This window comes from Pongo abelii, chromosome 9 (assembly GCF_028885655.2).
Source record: "Pongo abelii isolate AG06213 chromosome 9, NHGRI_mPonAbe1-v2.0_pri, whole genome shotgun sequence".
NCBI classification, from domain to species: Eukaryota; Metazoa; Chordata; class Mammalia; order Primates; family Hominidae; genus Pongo; species Pongo abelii.
In genome coordinates, this window is record NC_071994.2 from 37,996,342 (window position 1) to 38,013,373 (window position 17,032).

A 17,032-nucleotide genomic window follows, 5' to 3' on the forward strand; every position below is an offset into this window, starting at 1 on the left:
GCAAGATATCATTTTAAAAAGTGAAGTTTGCTTATCTATAGATGTACAAACAAGGCCTTAATTTTTTAGCTATTACTAGATTCATTATAATTTTATACTACTTTGCTTAGTCTTTTTCCCTGTCTACATATAATTGTATATAAGCCTATGTATCACTTCGAAACCCACAGGTCCTCAAGAAAACAATTATAGCTTAATTCTTATGATGCCAGCATTTAAACAGAGCATTGGTATTTTTTATTTTTTTAAAATATGAATTTGATAGTAACTCTTTATGTATCAATTTATAAGTATAAATACCCACTTTTAGAATATATAGAAATAAAAGCACTGTATATTATTATTTCAGTTTCTTAATATTATCTGATGTTTTCAACTCTTCTTACTATGCAAATATATTGGACTTTTTCTTTATGTTGAAGAATATTTTTGAATATGATGGGAAATATGAAAACACAAGATGTTGCATTACAGAAATGTTCTATTTAAAGCATCTTTGTGGATTGTAAACATCATACTCCTTGTATGTTTTTGTGTTAAAAATTCTGTTCATAGTGACTGTACAAGGCTATTTTAACAACCACTTTTTCTTTTCTCTACTGTAAGTATTTGTAGATATGAGATGCCTTACAGATATGAGATGCCTCATATCTACTATCAAATGAGTTTTGAAAAGGGGTATGTCTATCTGACACCAAGAAGTTTGATCGTTTTAATTAATTTTCTAGATGATTCATTGCAAAGCATTCATTTAAGAAAAAAGAATACATATCACATGAGCTTGTCCAGTGCCTGATCTCTGACCAGGAAGTAGAAGGGAGGGAAATGATAGGAAAGCTTATAAGGAACTCAAGTCAACAAAATTGTGATTGTTGGATTAAATAATCATTTTAAATGACTACAATATAATTGATTTGCCTTGTTAGACATAGTTAAAAATAAATTCTAAGTATTGCATGCTCAGATGTACACTGATCTAATGTACATTCATAGCTTGCGTGGCATTGTTCAATAGAGAAAACTTCCTCAAATATTTTTCACAATAGGGTTAGTGAGAAATAAACTTCCAAATTATGTAGCATGTAAGTTCTTTATATAACAGAGGAAATTAAGAATGTTTCTGTATTTCTAAAGGCCCAGAAAGAAGAAGATGAGGGGGATGGATGGAAAGAAGTGTTTTAAATAGTGGAGGTAAGGGAGGTAGAAGCTTCCATCCAAGAAAGGAAGTTTTAACCTCTTCTTCGATTAAGGAGAAGACAGAGATAGGGTGGCAGAGGCTGATGGCACGTCCCTGCATCCCAGATGTGGACTATCAGGCCAATAGGAAAGATTATTTAAGGGTCATCTCAGAACCAGCTTAGATCAGAAGTTTTGTTCTTTTTTTTTTTTTTTTTCCCAGATCAATTGAAGTATAATTAACAAATGAAAATTGTATACTTCATGTACTGCATAAAGATGTTTTGGTCAATGATAGACTGTACATATAATGGTGGTCTCATAAGATTTTCATATCGTATTTTTATCATACCCTTTCTGCGTTAGATATGCTTAGATGCACAAATACTTACCATTGTGTTACAATTGCCTATAACCTTCAGTAAAGTGACATGTCGTACAGGTTTATAGCCTAGGAACAATAGGCTATACTGTATAGTATAAGTGTGTAGTAGACTATACTACCTAGGTTTGTGAAAGTACACATGATGATGTTTGTGCAAAGACAAAATCAACTAATGACAAATGTCTCAGAACGCATGTCTGTAGCTGAGCAATGCGTAATTGTATATTTAAAGTATTCAAAGTGATATTTTGATATATGTATACATTGTAAAAGGATTACCACAATCAAGCTAATTAACATACCCATCATATAGTTACCTTTTATGTGTATGTGTGTGGTAAGAATACTTAAGATCTACTCTCTTAGCAAATTTCAAGTATATGATACATTATTGTATACATGATGACCGTACTCACTATGCTGCATATTAGGTCTCAAAAATCATCACATATCTAGAAGTTTCTATCCTTTGACCAATATCTTTTCATTTTTCTCACTTCCCCACCTCCTTGTAAAAACCCTTCTACCCCGTTTCTATGAGTTGCACTTTAATTTCACATGTAAGTGAGTTCATACAGTATTTGTCTTTCTGTGCCTGTTTTGTTTCATGTAGCATAATGTCCACCAGGTTCATTTATGTTGTTGCAAAGCTGGAAGAACAGCAGTTTTCAAGAGCCAGAGGGCAGGTACTGCCAATTGACCACAGCATTATAGGGCAACAGGAGCAATTTTTAAAATGATAGCCTCCATCAATTAAGATTTCAGTCACCTCCATATTTAAATCCTGGTAAGAAGATAACCCAAATCTACTCAAAGCGAAATTCCTATATTTCACTGGTGATAACTCTGAGGTATTAAATCTACTTTAAAGAGAAAAAAGAAAACTATGATATCTCCTGCTTCTTCTGATTGTGGACTGAAATTCATACCTCCTACATATATTTACATACATATCTACATCTGTACTTTTCTGGAAATATGGTTAAAAGGTAGATATACAGAGATATTTAGCCTTGGGTAATAAAAATATAGGTCACTATTAATAATAAAGATTCCTTAGAATATAAATGTAAAAAATACTTCTGTTCCTAATGTTGTTTTTTTGTCCTACTGTGAGTGCTGATCATAGCTATTTCACTTTAGACAGAACAGAACTATTTATACTATTTCTTAAGAATTTATTTTCATACAGTTTATTATTTATCTCCAACTCAACTATCCCAAGGCAGTTTTATTGCTCCAGGGGAGCCATTAGTCTACCAAGGCTACCAAAAAAGTAGAATTCAAATATCATACAAAATCTGCAAAAATATAATTCCGTTAATTGATATATGCAACATATCATATGTCAAACATAATGTAAACATATTTTTAAATTCTAATTTGGAGAAACACTTAAAGGCAGAAACTCTGTTTTGTTTAGGATTACATGCTCAACAGAGTATCTTTCATGAGTGAATTAATTCAAAATTATTCTATGTTGAAAAAGAATAAATTACTTTCTACATTTCCAGAATGTTAAAAATGCAGGGACTCATTTTATAAAAACCAACACTAGCATTACTGTAGATCTTTGCAATCCTTACTTTTTCACATGTGCATTGTTTGACAACCTGAGGCTTCTTTATACACCCAACATTGGGACTTCCACAGGGCAACTCCCAAACGAACATTTAACTGTCCCATGCAGGTGTTGTTTTTTCTGGCCAACAAAACAGTTTGATCCATGTCACCAACTATGGCAATGGTGTCTGTGCAATTAAGTGTTTTATTTATGTTTTGCCTTTAAATTTAAAAAAATAAAGGAAAAATGAAGGTAGAGGCTAGAAATAAAATAGTAGGTTCCCTTATCTTAATACAGTAGAGACTAAGGTGAAAGTCATTAGGCTTGCTGAAAGAGGTGATTCTTTAGCCTTGATTGAATTCTCATTGAAGTTATGCTGGTTGACAGTATTTGATTTTGGAATTAAAAGAACAAATGAAAGCACGTGTATGAAAATTGTTTCTAAATTTAAGTAAACATTCTATGTTTTAATTCTGAGCATGTAAAAATTTTCTAATAACATGCACGTCTGCCGCCTACTTGACTTTACTACATGCTTTTAAGTCATTGAGAAAGTCAAAGCTGCCAGTTTCTCAAATTATCTACCTTAATCTAGTACACGCAGTGTCAACACTGTGGGCGTTGAAGTCAGGAAACACTTGGCTGCAAATTCTGATTCTTCTACTAATGTGTTATGTTGGCCATCCTCAAGAGTGTCTATGTATAAAGTCTGCAAGGAGTTGTGGGGATTCAAGGAATGTTTTTAACTGCCTTGCATCCTACTTAAATGTGAGTCAAGGCAAGTATTGTCTTTGCACTAAAGGCTTACCTGTGTTTCAATGTGAATAGAATCTCTTCTTTCTTTCTACCTATCTAAATGCCACTCATTTTGAAGAGATTCAGGATCATCCATCTTCCTTTTGAAATACGTCTCAGACTAAATATACACGGGCACATAAACCTTCTGTATTTGTGTGTGTGTGTGTGTGTGTGTGTATATAGTATCTATTTTAAATGTTCTCCTTGCCGCTTCTACAATATTGACTGTCTATACATTCATTCACAGAATCAAAATAAAATATTTTACTTAACTGTTTTATCTTTGAAGGTTATATGCTTCTATAGCTTATCTTACCAAAAAACCTATTAGTTCTTTGAAGGTCATGCGTGTGTCTTAGCCAATGACTTGTCTTAGGCACATTGGCTGATGAAGCCTAGCATTAAACCTAGAAGTCAGAGACCAAAGTCAGCTCTTCAAGATGCAAAGACTTCCTGAGGGAGGCAGAGGAAAGGTGTTCTCTGTAGACATTTTTATTCACCAAATTATGGTGAGTTGGCCAGAGGTGCATGTGGATAATTCCTTGAGTTTATTATTGAGGAGTCTTTGGAGTATGCTATCATTTTCAGTACGGTTTGTCCCCAAATGTAGATACCAACCTGAAAAGAAGGGTTGACTAATTCAGTGAGAAAAGTTACAGTTAAAGTAATTTTCAAAAATCCTGAATTTTCTGGCTTATTTATCCTCCCAGTCCACGTTGAGAGGAGACACAGCTAGGATTCCATTTCACCTGCCCAAAGCAGGGGACCTGGACAAGGAGGCAGGGACATGAGTTTAGATCTGATTATGAGATGACTCAGCTCCAACCTCAGCCTTGGCTTTTGTGGCAGTACTTGAGTGACTCATTTTTCTGGCACTGTCTTTGTTAACTCCTGGGATCAAAAGTGTCCTGTTTACATAGCTTCACATATGGCTACTCACTCTGCTTTTTGTTTTAAAAACACTGTCGGCTTCCATCCTGCAACTGTTTGGTGCTGTTCACTGATGAGGGAAATGACTGGTTATGCTCCCCCTCCCACTCAATTACTTACTCCTCTTCTTGCCAAACAGCTGACTTTTCCACTCACCTTTTCCCCTATTTGGTCAAGGTAAAGGTATATGTATACTTTATTTTCAAAGAATGTGTTAGAGGCCTTGATTGTTTATGTTGGTCCCTGTAGCATGTTCTTAATATGTAATTACTTCCTAAGATATAGGAGTGGATATTAACGGAATTCCCAATTCTTGCAGTCTGAAGAGTGTCATTATTTTTTAAAGAAATGTTTCCTATTTTTCAATTCAGATGCCATAAAAACTTCAGAACTCTATCTGCTAAAGTAATATTCACTCTGGGAATGAGTAACAAGCTGGCAGCAAGGGAGTCTCTAAGGACGGCACCATTAAACAATCTAGTCAAGGAAATAATTAAGATCCCTCCCCCAGCCCTCCCTTCACAACCTGCTCTCCCCAAAGCATTCTGAATTTGCAGTTCCTTGCCCCCACACACACCCTAATGGAATAAAAATGACAAGCAGGAAAGTGCTCCAAGGCCCACCCACCTAGAGCAAACTACCTCTGATCATTGTAACTCACACTCATCCAACATTGGTCTTTGGGGACTCTCTCCCTATTGCAAAGTCGTTATTCAGGCCCCCTGTCGCAGTGTTTCCAAGGTAAAGAATAGCTTTCTCCCTGACGCTTTGGACAAGCTGTCCTGATTCAGCAGGAGAAATCTGAAAATTGTGATGTTTGGGCACTTCCTAATCCATTATTCAAATCCATAGACACTCCTAGCATTTAGAGAGGAGCCTCCTCCCTGTACCCTCTGGAGAGAGTCACTCATTCAAGTGACTGATGTAAAAATCAATCCCTTCACTCTTTTTAAAATATGTCATTTATTCCCCTTTCTGGCTTCTTTTGCATTCTGATGGTTGCCAACTGCAATTGGTTAAAGGTACAACTTAAATAGCACCATGTGTTTGTCGCTATTGGATACCCTGATGTTCTAAAATCCACATCATTACCCCCCTCACTGTTACCACCCCCAATAGCCCTTTAATTAAACTGCAAACTGTTATACTCTATCAGAATAAGAGAGTGCAAGTGTTAATGACAGCCTGGTTTCAGCATTAAAATCTGAGGAATAAAGCTGCAAATGTGTGATCACACAGCAACTCTAAACAACCCCTGTGTTGTAAAAGGAACATAGATTATTTATAAAAATTAGGCTTCTGCTTAATTAATCTTCCCTATAAATATGGCTCATGGAGGATAGCAATGGTCAAGTACCATGTCATTGTAAGAATATTTACACACAGGTAGCATCGCACTCATACATACAAGCAGACAGATGCATGCACATGCGCACAAACACACATACGCACACACACACACACACACACACATACAGAGCTTTGACAATTGCTAGGATGCTGTTTAGCATACTTTCAAAGAGTTAAAAAATAAAAAGAGTAGAGTGGAGAAAAATACAGTTATACTCTTACCTAACCATGGAAAATACCACCTGCTAATTAATGTGAAACCAGGGTGGGTTTCTTCAGTGTGAATCTAGAGTGAGTCATTTCTTTGTCTCTCTCCAGTCCAGCTCCAACAATGGAGAAACCTGTGAGAAGTTGCTTTAGAGCACACACAGAAAATGTCTCCCTGCTTAAGGACATCAGGTTTTGTCTTGAACTTGTTTCTCTTCACACCAGCCTCAGTCCCTTTTCCCTGATCACTCTTTAACTGGAAAAGATTATGCATTTCTAAAGAAATGATGGAGGACCACATGATACCACCTTTTCAGTTCTCTCATACTTTTTACCTGATTAATTCATGTATACTTCTATGAGAGTGATCAGTTCTTGCTGGAGGAAGAGTGCTGCCTTCTCAGCTAATGATGGTATTTTCTTCTTATCCTTTACTGCTACCAACTTGTGTTAAAATAATTAAATGTCTTGCTTTTGCTTCACTGACAAACATTTCTCCTAGCTGACTGGGCAGAGTAGAAGCCCTCCTTAATTCTGGGAAATTCTCAAAGGGAAAGAAACGCTTATATGTAATATTTATTTCCTGAGTACAAAGAATTCATCGGGTTGTTCTTCATTTCACACACAGGCTTTACTGAAATGAAACAGTTGTATTTTCTAGAGAGGAAAATGTAGATGATAATAATGGAATGCTTTAATTACACTCATTCCATAAAATAGTGCCCTGTGTGGTGATCTAGAAACTCCTGAAATGTGAATGTACAGGTTGCCTGGTTAAACTAAGATGGGTATTGTGAGAATGTGTGAAGTGAGGCTGCATAGGTGTAAAAACGGACACAAGGACAGTCTTGTGTTTTCTAACCCGCTATGCACCATAGTCAGGTTTCTGTTGTTGTTTGCCAATATCAGCTGAATGTCAAGGTCACCTTGCTTAGTTAAATAGTTCTTGCTTATAGGGATTTGTGAATGTATCATTATTTTTGTGACTAACTTTTAAAAATCAGACAATTGAATTTATTATTTTTCCTTTACTTTTTAAAGTGTTCTATCTACTTGACTATAAGGTCCAACCTCAACATCGTGTAGAATTTTATCATTTTCTATTTTAATATCTTACCGCACATTTTCCTCATCTGATTGTAAACCTAATTCTTCTTTAATAAAGGTAATTTATGTTGACCAAAATAATGAACAAACACAATCACACACTCTTCTCTGATTTTGTTGTACTACCTAACTGGCTAATAAAATAATAGGCATGGGTACTGTAAAATCACATAGTTAAGTTCTTGTATCTTTTTGTTGTTATTTCCTTCCTAGAAATTTTGCAAGAGCTGCCTCCCTTTCATTGCTCCTGTATTCTAGGCTTATTCGGTTGCTTCTGGACTTATTTCTTACAAGTCATATTTTCCATGTGGAAGTTTCTTTTATTTAAATAAAAGAAAACCAGAATAGAAAAGATAAGGGCTTAGGGAATTTGGTTCCAAATAGAAGTTGAAAAAATCTAAAGAATCATTTTAGAAATGGTTAGGTAGCTAAATTTGGCAATAGTGCAGAAAATAGGGATTCTCATTTCTTGTTAATGGAAATAAATCTGTTACAGTGTTTCTGAAGACAAACGTGACAACCCATTATTAGTATATCGAACTTGCATATCTCTTGATGTAGCAATTTATCCTGTACAAATCAATCCTAAAGGGGGAAGGAAGGCTTTTTACAATTATATGGCTATAAGGATCTTATTGTAGTTTACTTCTTGTAATAATAAAACAGTGAAAGTAAATTTAATGCCCAGTCATAGAAAATGTATTAAATTATAGCAGTCTCATATTATGCAATATTATGCAGCCTTGAAAAATATTTTAAAACTATTTTTCTGTGAAAAATATGTGATGTCATGGAAAGATAAACATAGTATATCTTATTGAAGAAAAATAGTTTACAATGTAATATTATTGTTCAATCCAGTTTTGTAAATAAAAAAGATACATTTGCATAAATGAAAGGATAGAATGATATAAGCAAAAATAAAATGTTAGTAGCAAGTATTTTTCAATACACGTATGAACACAGATTTATTTTTATTCATATCTATATTTGAAAATTTTAAATAAAAAGTCATATTACAATTATAATAAGAAAATTAAATTTTTAAGTGAGAAAAAAGAACTGATTGAGTAGCAGAAAGGTTATAAGTTTAGGTTTTTAAGATATAAATTGTTAGTATGATGTATTTGTCCCTTTTTATAAGTATACATATACTGTTTCAATTGCAGTAATTATACACTAAGCCATCTAGCTTCAGAGTATACTAACATACATTTAAAATTGTAATGTTATAAAAAAAAAAGGAGAAAATGGAGATACAGCATCACTTATTAGCATTTGACCCTATTTAATTAAAACTTGCAGGTACGCCACAAATATCCCATATACTTATGTATGTATAATTTTTAATTGGAAATACATTTCTGAATTCCTCATCCTCTGTTTGAAGCAATTGTCCAGGTTTCTAATTGTCTAGATCTATTTTCTTTCTTTTTACTCATCTAAGTCTGGGTACAATTTTTAGACATGGCTCCTCCTTCGCATCTCAGTGGCTTATTGGTTGGCATCCTAAGCAATGAGAAAAGCATAAGCAAGGCATCTACTATTGGAGAAAATTGAGTGAGGAAACAATCATATTTGGTTGTTTGGATTAAGGGTTGATGTGGGGATAGGGTAAAGGATAGATCTGAAGGAAGATCCTAACTCAATTTGTTCCATTACTTTCATAATAAGATCCAAAGTGAGAAGAACCATGGCTTATTAATATCCACATCATGGACCATCTGAGTTTGGATCTTATCATTAAAGTAACAGGTTTAATCCTCAGAGTAATTAGATCCTATTCATTTTCTACGAATATCATGTTGGCTACAGCAAGGAGAATCCTTTGATGACTGAACTGAGGAGAACCTAAGGCTATTGTCTTAGTTCATTAGGGCTTTTATAGCAAGAATACATACACCGAGTGGTTAATAAACAACAGATATTTATTCCTCCCACTGTGGAGGCAGGGAAGTCTATGATCAAGGCACTGACAGGTGCAATCAATGTCTGATGAGGACCCTGTTTCTGGTTCATAGATGGTGCCTTCCAGCTGTGTACTCACATGATGGAAAGGATGGGCCAGTTCTCTAGGGATGCTTTTATAAAGGCACTAATCTCAATCGTGAGTGTTCTACCCTCATGACCTAATCATCTCCCAAAGGCCACACTTCCTAATATCAGCGTGAAAGTTAGAATTTCAACATATGAATTACAGGGGCAAGGTGGGGAATGGGCACAAACATTCAAACATAGAAGCTATTATTTAAATGTAACTTGGAAATAACTGGACCCTTTTAAAGCAATAAAGATTGAGGCAAGGATATAGATACCAGTGAAATTAAGAAGTGTAATGATATGCTTTTGCAACCCACCTGATGTGAGATGATGAAGGAGAAATTTAGATAAAATTGCCAGTCATCTGGCTTAGGTAAATAGTGTGGATAAATGGAAGAAAATCTTTCCATAGTCTAACCATTTTATACATATAATTTTTAAATGATTTAGTATTACATACCCTCTTGATTTTTGCCTCTAACTTTTGCTAACGCCCAAAACTTTGTATATTTCAATATCTACTTCATTTATAAAGAAAGCAAATAAAATAGACTAACCAATTGTACAATATTTGTGCTCCATAAAATCTCTAAGTTATGGGTGCTTTGTAAAAAACACTTGACTTACCCCTCTTTGACTCTTCATTCACCTCCCTGGGGCAGCTACTCCAAGCTTTCTCTGTTTCTCTCAAATGCTAAATGAGAATTTCCCAAATGTTTTTTTTTCTCATTAAATTTTGTTTTAATGGTTCTTAAAACTCTGTGACAGATTTTTGGTTAAGCTGTTTCCATTAAAAAGTACCGATTTTTAAAATGAATAACTTAAAATGACCACATATCAGAAAAAACAAAATGGTCCACAAAACATTCTTTCCTTCTGAAGGTTTAACAATGCATTGTTTTAATTAATCTGTCTGTTACTATTAAATTTAAATGACCAATTGAAACACACAGTTCTGAGAACGTTTTCTACCAATGACTAAGACTGGGATGGCAGGTATTAGGGATAACATTTGTTTAGCCTTCTGAGCTTTCTGAGCAGACTTGCAGACCTTGCCAGCTCCTTGGCAATACCTTGCCTTCTTGTCCCCTGCTTTGATGACACCTTTGATGACCTTGCCTTCTTGTCCACTGCTTTGATGACACCCGTAGCAACTGTTATATCACAAACAGCAAAACAACCCAGAGGAGGCCAGTCAGAGAAGTTCTCAACACACATGGGCTTGCCAGGAACCATATCAAGGATGGCAGCATCATCAGCATTTAATAATTTAGGATCATCTTCCAGCTTCTTACCAGAATTGCAATCAATCTTTTCCTTCAGCTCAGCAACCTTGCAAGCAATTTGAGTTGTGTGACAATCCAGTACAGATTCACAGTCAGCACTGATTTGGCCTGGTTGGTTCAGGATAATCACCTGAGCAGTGAGGCCAGCTGTTTCCACTGGTGGGTCATTTTTGCTATCACCAGCAACATTGCCACAATGAACATCTTTGACAGGCATATTTTTGACATTGAAGCCCACATTATCCCCAGGAAGATCTTCACTAGGAGCCTCATGGTGCATTTCAATAGACTTTACTTCAGTTTTAACATTGACTGAAGCAAAGGTGACCAGTATGCTGGGTTTGAGAACACCAGTCTCCATTCAGCCCACAGGGACAGTACCGATATCGTCAATTTTAGAGTCATCTTGGAGAGGCAGCAAAGTGACTTGCAGTTGGATGAGGTGGTATGATGCAGTATGTTCATGCTCTGCTTTCAGTTTATCCAATACCCAGGCATACTTGAAGGAGCCCTTTTCCATCTCAGCAGTCTCTTTTTTCAGCTTTTTCAATGTTTCTTTTGTCAGTGCCACCACATGTGTATATCAGATGGCCAGCAGTGGTGGACTGGCCCAGATCTGTGTGTCCAATAATGATGATGTTGATATGACTCTATTCTTTTCCAATTTGGCTTTTAGGAGTCATCTTCAGGACACCTGTGTTCTGGCGGCAAACCCACTGCAGAAAGTCCAAATTGTTTCTATATAACACAAGTTTCAGAGGATGCTTTGTAACAAGAGTTCCATGGAAAAACAAGTTTGACAAATACCGTATACATGATGAAATATGGTGACATGCATGGCAACTTTTAGAGAAATTCTTCTGTTACAGATATTGGCTTATCTCAATGTTTTCCGAACTTACTTAATTTCAGTTCTTGTATATATATGTACATGTGTATATATGCATATGTGTATAAATATGCATGTGTATATTTAAGTGTGTCTATTGGTTAGGGTTCTCAAGATACAGAATCCATAGTACACACATACATATACATACACACATACACTCACACACATATATCCTACTGATAATGATAGGTAGATAAATGGACTGATACATAGGTAAAGAGAGATGGAGATATAGACAGAGACAGACGTAATGATTTTAAGAAATCGGCTCACTTGAGTAGGGGGCTGGCAATTCTAAAATCTGAAGACAGGCTAGCAGACAGGAAAATCAAGCAGGGGTTTTAATGTCACATTTTTGAGGCAGAATTCCTTCTCTGGAAAACTTCAGTTTTTTCTCTTTAGGTCTTCAATTCATTGAATGAGGCCTACCCACATTATTGAAGGTAATCTTGAAAGACAACTGATTGTAGATGTTAAATCCAAAAAACACCTTCATAGTAACACCTAGACAAATATTTAACCATCACTGTGTATGTGAATGTAAATAAAACTTACATCTACCTTGTGGGAACCATTATTCTGAAAAGCATACTTTGTAAAATACAACTCAAATCCAGATGCCCCTTGACAGTGAAAGTCAGCTTCACCTGTTCAGGTCGAAAACTTGCAATAGAAAGTTTTTATTTTTAATATTGTCAATCTCAAAACATTTCTCTATCTTCATATTCTCATTTTTGTTTTCTTTATATCTCTTAGGGCTTACTTTTGCATTCTTTTCTATATCCTTAGAAATTTATAAAGGGAGTGACTAGTCCTACTTTTTAAAATGCTCTGATGTAAAATTTTATAAATGTTCAGCCTGAAATCTTTAACAACTAGGTTACTTTGTAGAAAAAGTTTCTTATTTTTTAACTAGGTTAAAATGCATGAGACCTACCTGATAGTCATAGCTATTTTCTATCATGTTCTATCAGAGAGCAGGATCTAGAGAGAATGGGCCACACTACGTGCAATCGTTCAGTTATTCATTCCTAATAACAAACCACTCAAAAATTTAGCAGCATAATATGACACCATTTTTTTTATACTCTGTGGTCCAGAATTCAGATTAAGCACACCAGGGGTAGTTTGACTTTGCTCCACAACATCTGGGACATGAATTGCAAAGTCTAAGAGATAGGATGACTGACATGCTATGAGTTCAAACATCTGAAGTAGGAGGATCCATATCTAAGTTGGCTTCTTCACTCACATGTATGCCCCCTGTCCTGGGGTTACCCAAAGCTTTCCTCAGCTAAATAATCTATTGACCAGAGTCACTACTCCTGAACTATTTATGTGGCTTAGGCTTCTTACATAATGGAGCCTGACTTCTTAGATGGAACATCTCCAGAGGGAATGTCTAGAAATGAGCTTTCCAAGAGACCAAGGCAGGAGCTACATGGCCTATGATTTAGTCTCAGAAGTCATATGACATCACTGCTGACAAATCAGTCAAAACAGCCACAAGCCCTCCTGGATTCCCAGGGAGGGAACGCAAACCTTGATCTTGAAGACAAGGCAGTCAAAGAATTGAAATCTGTAATTTAAAGCTTCCACATATACTCTTCATTGGCATTAAGTTTGAGGTAAGAGTAAAGGTTAACTAAGGTGGAAATTTCAGGAAAAATAGGTTATTGCGAGATCATGAAAAGTGTAAAGATCCTGGATACTTTTAGAAAAAGGACTAGAGAGGTCTCTCAAAATAATATCTAATCTGTTCTTGTGAATGTCTTGGCCATTGAATTTTCATATGCTATAAATGGTAAAATACAGTATTACCAGCCCATCCAAAAGCCCTGAACAAGTTCACCAAATAGTACTAAAACATGCTTTAAGGAGTTCAGCATCAAATACTGCATTTAAAATGCCAATTATCAAATTATTTAACACTTAATGAACTCAGATATCTATACAGTGGGTTCCAATGTTGTAGAGTACCAGATCTGAATTAGGTTTTCTGTCTTCCCTAATTGCAAAGCTGTTTAAGAAATGTTTATATAAACAAGCAATAAGATAATATTAAAGATGCTAAAATTAAGTAAATTGAAACTGGTTGGTAGTGTCCCTAGACCTGGCAGAAGAAATACCAGAGACCCATGAAGAATAGCATCTTGGAGGAAAAGATGAGGATAACAATGATACAAACATGCTAAACACAAAGAAATAAATGATATCAACTGGAAAAGCACAACTAAGTTATGACTGCAGACAACTCAATATCCTTTTGCCTGAACTTGAGGGCAACTGAAATATTTTTCTACTGTGACCATGTGAATCCATTAGAGCTGATTTTCATTTTAGATAGTAAATATTCAATAAAACATTTGCAAATCTTTAGAATTATTTTAAAATATACATATTGAGGTATGCCTATATTAAAACCTGGTTTCCCATACCTGGGTCTTATAAGGCAACTTAGCATATATGAGTTTTGGGGCAAGATCATCTCCTAAATTTTTCATTTTAAAAATAAGAGTAGCAAGAACTTTCTCATGAGGATCCTCTTAGTGTTTCTACAATGTCTTGGCACATAGCATATGCTCATCAAATATTCCCCACTTAAGCAACTCTCTCTTCTCAGGTTTTAGTTTCCCTATTAATAAAAAGAGAGGGCCAGGCACAGTGGCTTATGCCTGTAATACCAGCACTTTGCAAGGCCGAGCCGGGTGGATCACGACGTCAGGAGATCAAGACCATCCTGACCAACATGGTGAAACCCGTCTCTGCTAAAAATACAAAAATTAGCTGGGCGTGGTTATGCGCGCCTGTAATCCCAGCTACTTAGGAGGCTGAGGCAGGAGAATCACTTGAACCCAGGAGACGGAGTTTGCAGTGAGCTGAGTTTGCGCCACTGCACTCCAACCTGGTGAGAGAGTGAGACTCCATCTCTAAATAAATAAATAAATACATAAATAAAAATAAATAAATAAATAAAAAGGAAGAACATGATGTCTAACACTTGTTCTTCCGGAGTCCACGGGAATAAAACAAAGAGGTAATTCTTGATGAGGACAGACTAGTGATGTTCAGTGGGGTGATTTTTCTGCCCTAGGAGATATTAAGTAATGTCTAGAGGCATTATTATTTATTTATTTATTTTTTAATTTTCAAGGAAGAGGATGGTGGTGCTACTGACATCTAGTGGGTAGAGGATGGGATGTGGCTAAACAGCCTGCAAAGCACAGAGCAGCCCTTACAACAAATAATTATCCAGCTCCAAATGTCAATAGTGCCGAGGTTGAAAAACCCTTGATTAGAAGGTTCTTGATAGGGAATCTTGATAACATCAAAAGCAAATTTGATTTTACAAATCTGTGATTCATTTCTATTGGCATAGTTTTCTGGTCCAAAAAAGATAAATGAATCTTGATTTGAGCCTTAGTTCTGCTTGTTTTCAGTCTCTTTCAATATCACAGCTCCAATACCTGCCACCCACCAAGAAGGCTGGTGGTGGTATGCAAAGAGGCATTAACTGAGTTCTCTTTATGTACCTATTAATTTGTGAATGAAATAGATGGAAACCAACAAGGCAGAAAATGGTTGTTAATGTACATGCCAATGTGCTTAATGATCCAGGAAACAAGTTCAACTGGGGCTTGTCAAATGAAAATTATTCCACTGGTTGACCTGTCCATAAACACAAAGAGGCTGAGAGACTGCAGAAGCCTGGCCAAATACTAACACTAGCTGAGGAATGACTTCATTAAATAAATGAATGGAAATCCCAAGCAATGAATCTTTGATAAAAATTATCTGCTCATGTGCTGGTGTAAGAAGCAACTATGCGGTTACTCTAAGCAGAACTTATTTGGAAGTACTACTGGCTCTGTGTCTTCCAGCAATTATTTGACAAAGTACATAGGTTCAAAAAACAGGACCTGGGTTCAAATTTCACCTTTACTACTGACCAACTTCAATTTGTTACTGGGTAAAATGAGGTTAATATTAATGTGTCATGCCACACAGGGTTATTAATAATATTAAAGGATGTATTAAGTGTAGAATGCTTAGCATTTCTCATGGTTCCGGCCTATAAAAAAGAGTTAAATAAATGATACCACCTCACATATATCAGGTGCTTGATGAAAGTTAATTCCACCGTGCTCTCTCAGAAACTCTCTCCCCTCAGGACCCAAATAATTAATTTAAGATCTTCAGATGTGGCTGGAGCATTCTAAATTATGCTGAAATAAGAGATGCATTAAAATATTACTATTCAATAGTTTTTTTCTTATTTCATCTGTTGAGAAGTGTGTGGTTTTTGTTCACCCACTATGTATTGGAAAGATCCTTATTAAATAACTGAAAGATAAGTGTTTTGTAAATTCAATTTTGTGTAGGCTCAGAGACATGATTTTATAGCACTGTACTGGCCTAGTGGAAAAAGCATAGGTTTTTAAATTCCAGAGATGAAATTTCAACTTTAGCTTCACATTTTAATTAAATCTGTGGCTGAAATTCCATAAGTTCTCTGAACATTTCACTCATAAATTGTGGATAACATTTACTTCATAGCATAATTATAAATATTATTATAGGTAATTAGAGTATTTTCTATAGTGGCAATCATAAAATATTACATGCTTTTTCTCATTGATTGCTTTGGAAAATGAAAGAAGGTTATTAAGTGTAAAACTTCTAAAATAACAAATGATCAAGTAATCAACTGATCAATTCTCTCTTCTTCTTTAGATGTATTTAAAGCATGCTCTTGGCCAAGCACAGTGGCTCATGTCTGTAATCTCAACAGTTAGGGTGACAAATCCAAGAGGATTACTTGAGGCCAGGAGTTCCAGACCAGTCTATGCCACACAACTAGACTTCGTCTCTAAGAAAAAAAAAAAAAAGGAAAAAAAAAAGATAAAGAAAATTAGTCAGGTGTAGTGGTGTGCACCTATAGTCCTAGCTACTTGGGAAGCTGAGGCAGGAGGAACACTTGAGCCCAGGAGTTCAAAGCTGCAGTGAGCTATGATTGCATGGCTGCACTGTAGCCTGGGTGACAGAGAGAGACCTTGTCTCTATAAAAAAATTGAATAAAGTAAAATAAAATAAAATGAAGCTCTAGTTACCTCATATTTTGCAAGTTATCTACAAGATCAAAATCAATCATTGGATAAGTTTATACTATGCCAGTGTGGATAACCCATAGATTTGGTGAATCCAGAAACAGGCCCCCAAAATTCAAAAGCAAAAACATAATATCTTTGAAAAAGAGCCCATCAATTGACTAAACTTTTCACATTGCAGCCAGATGT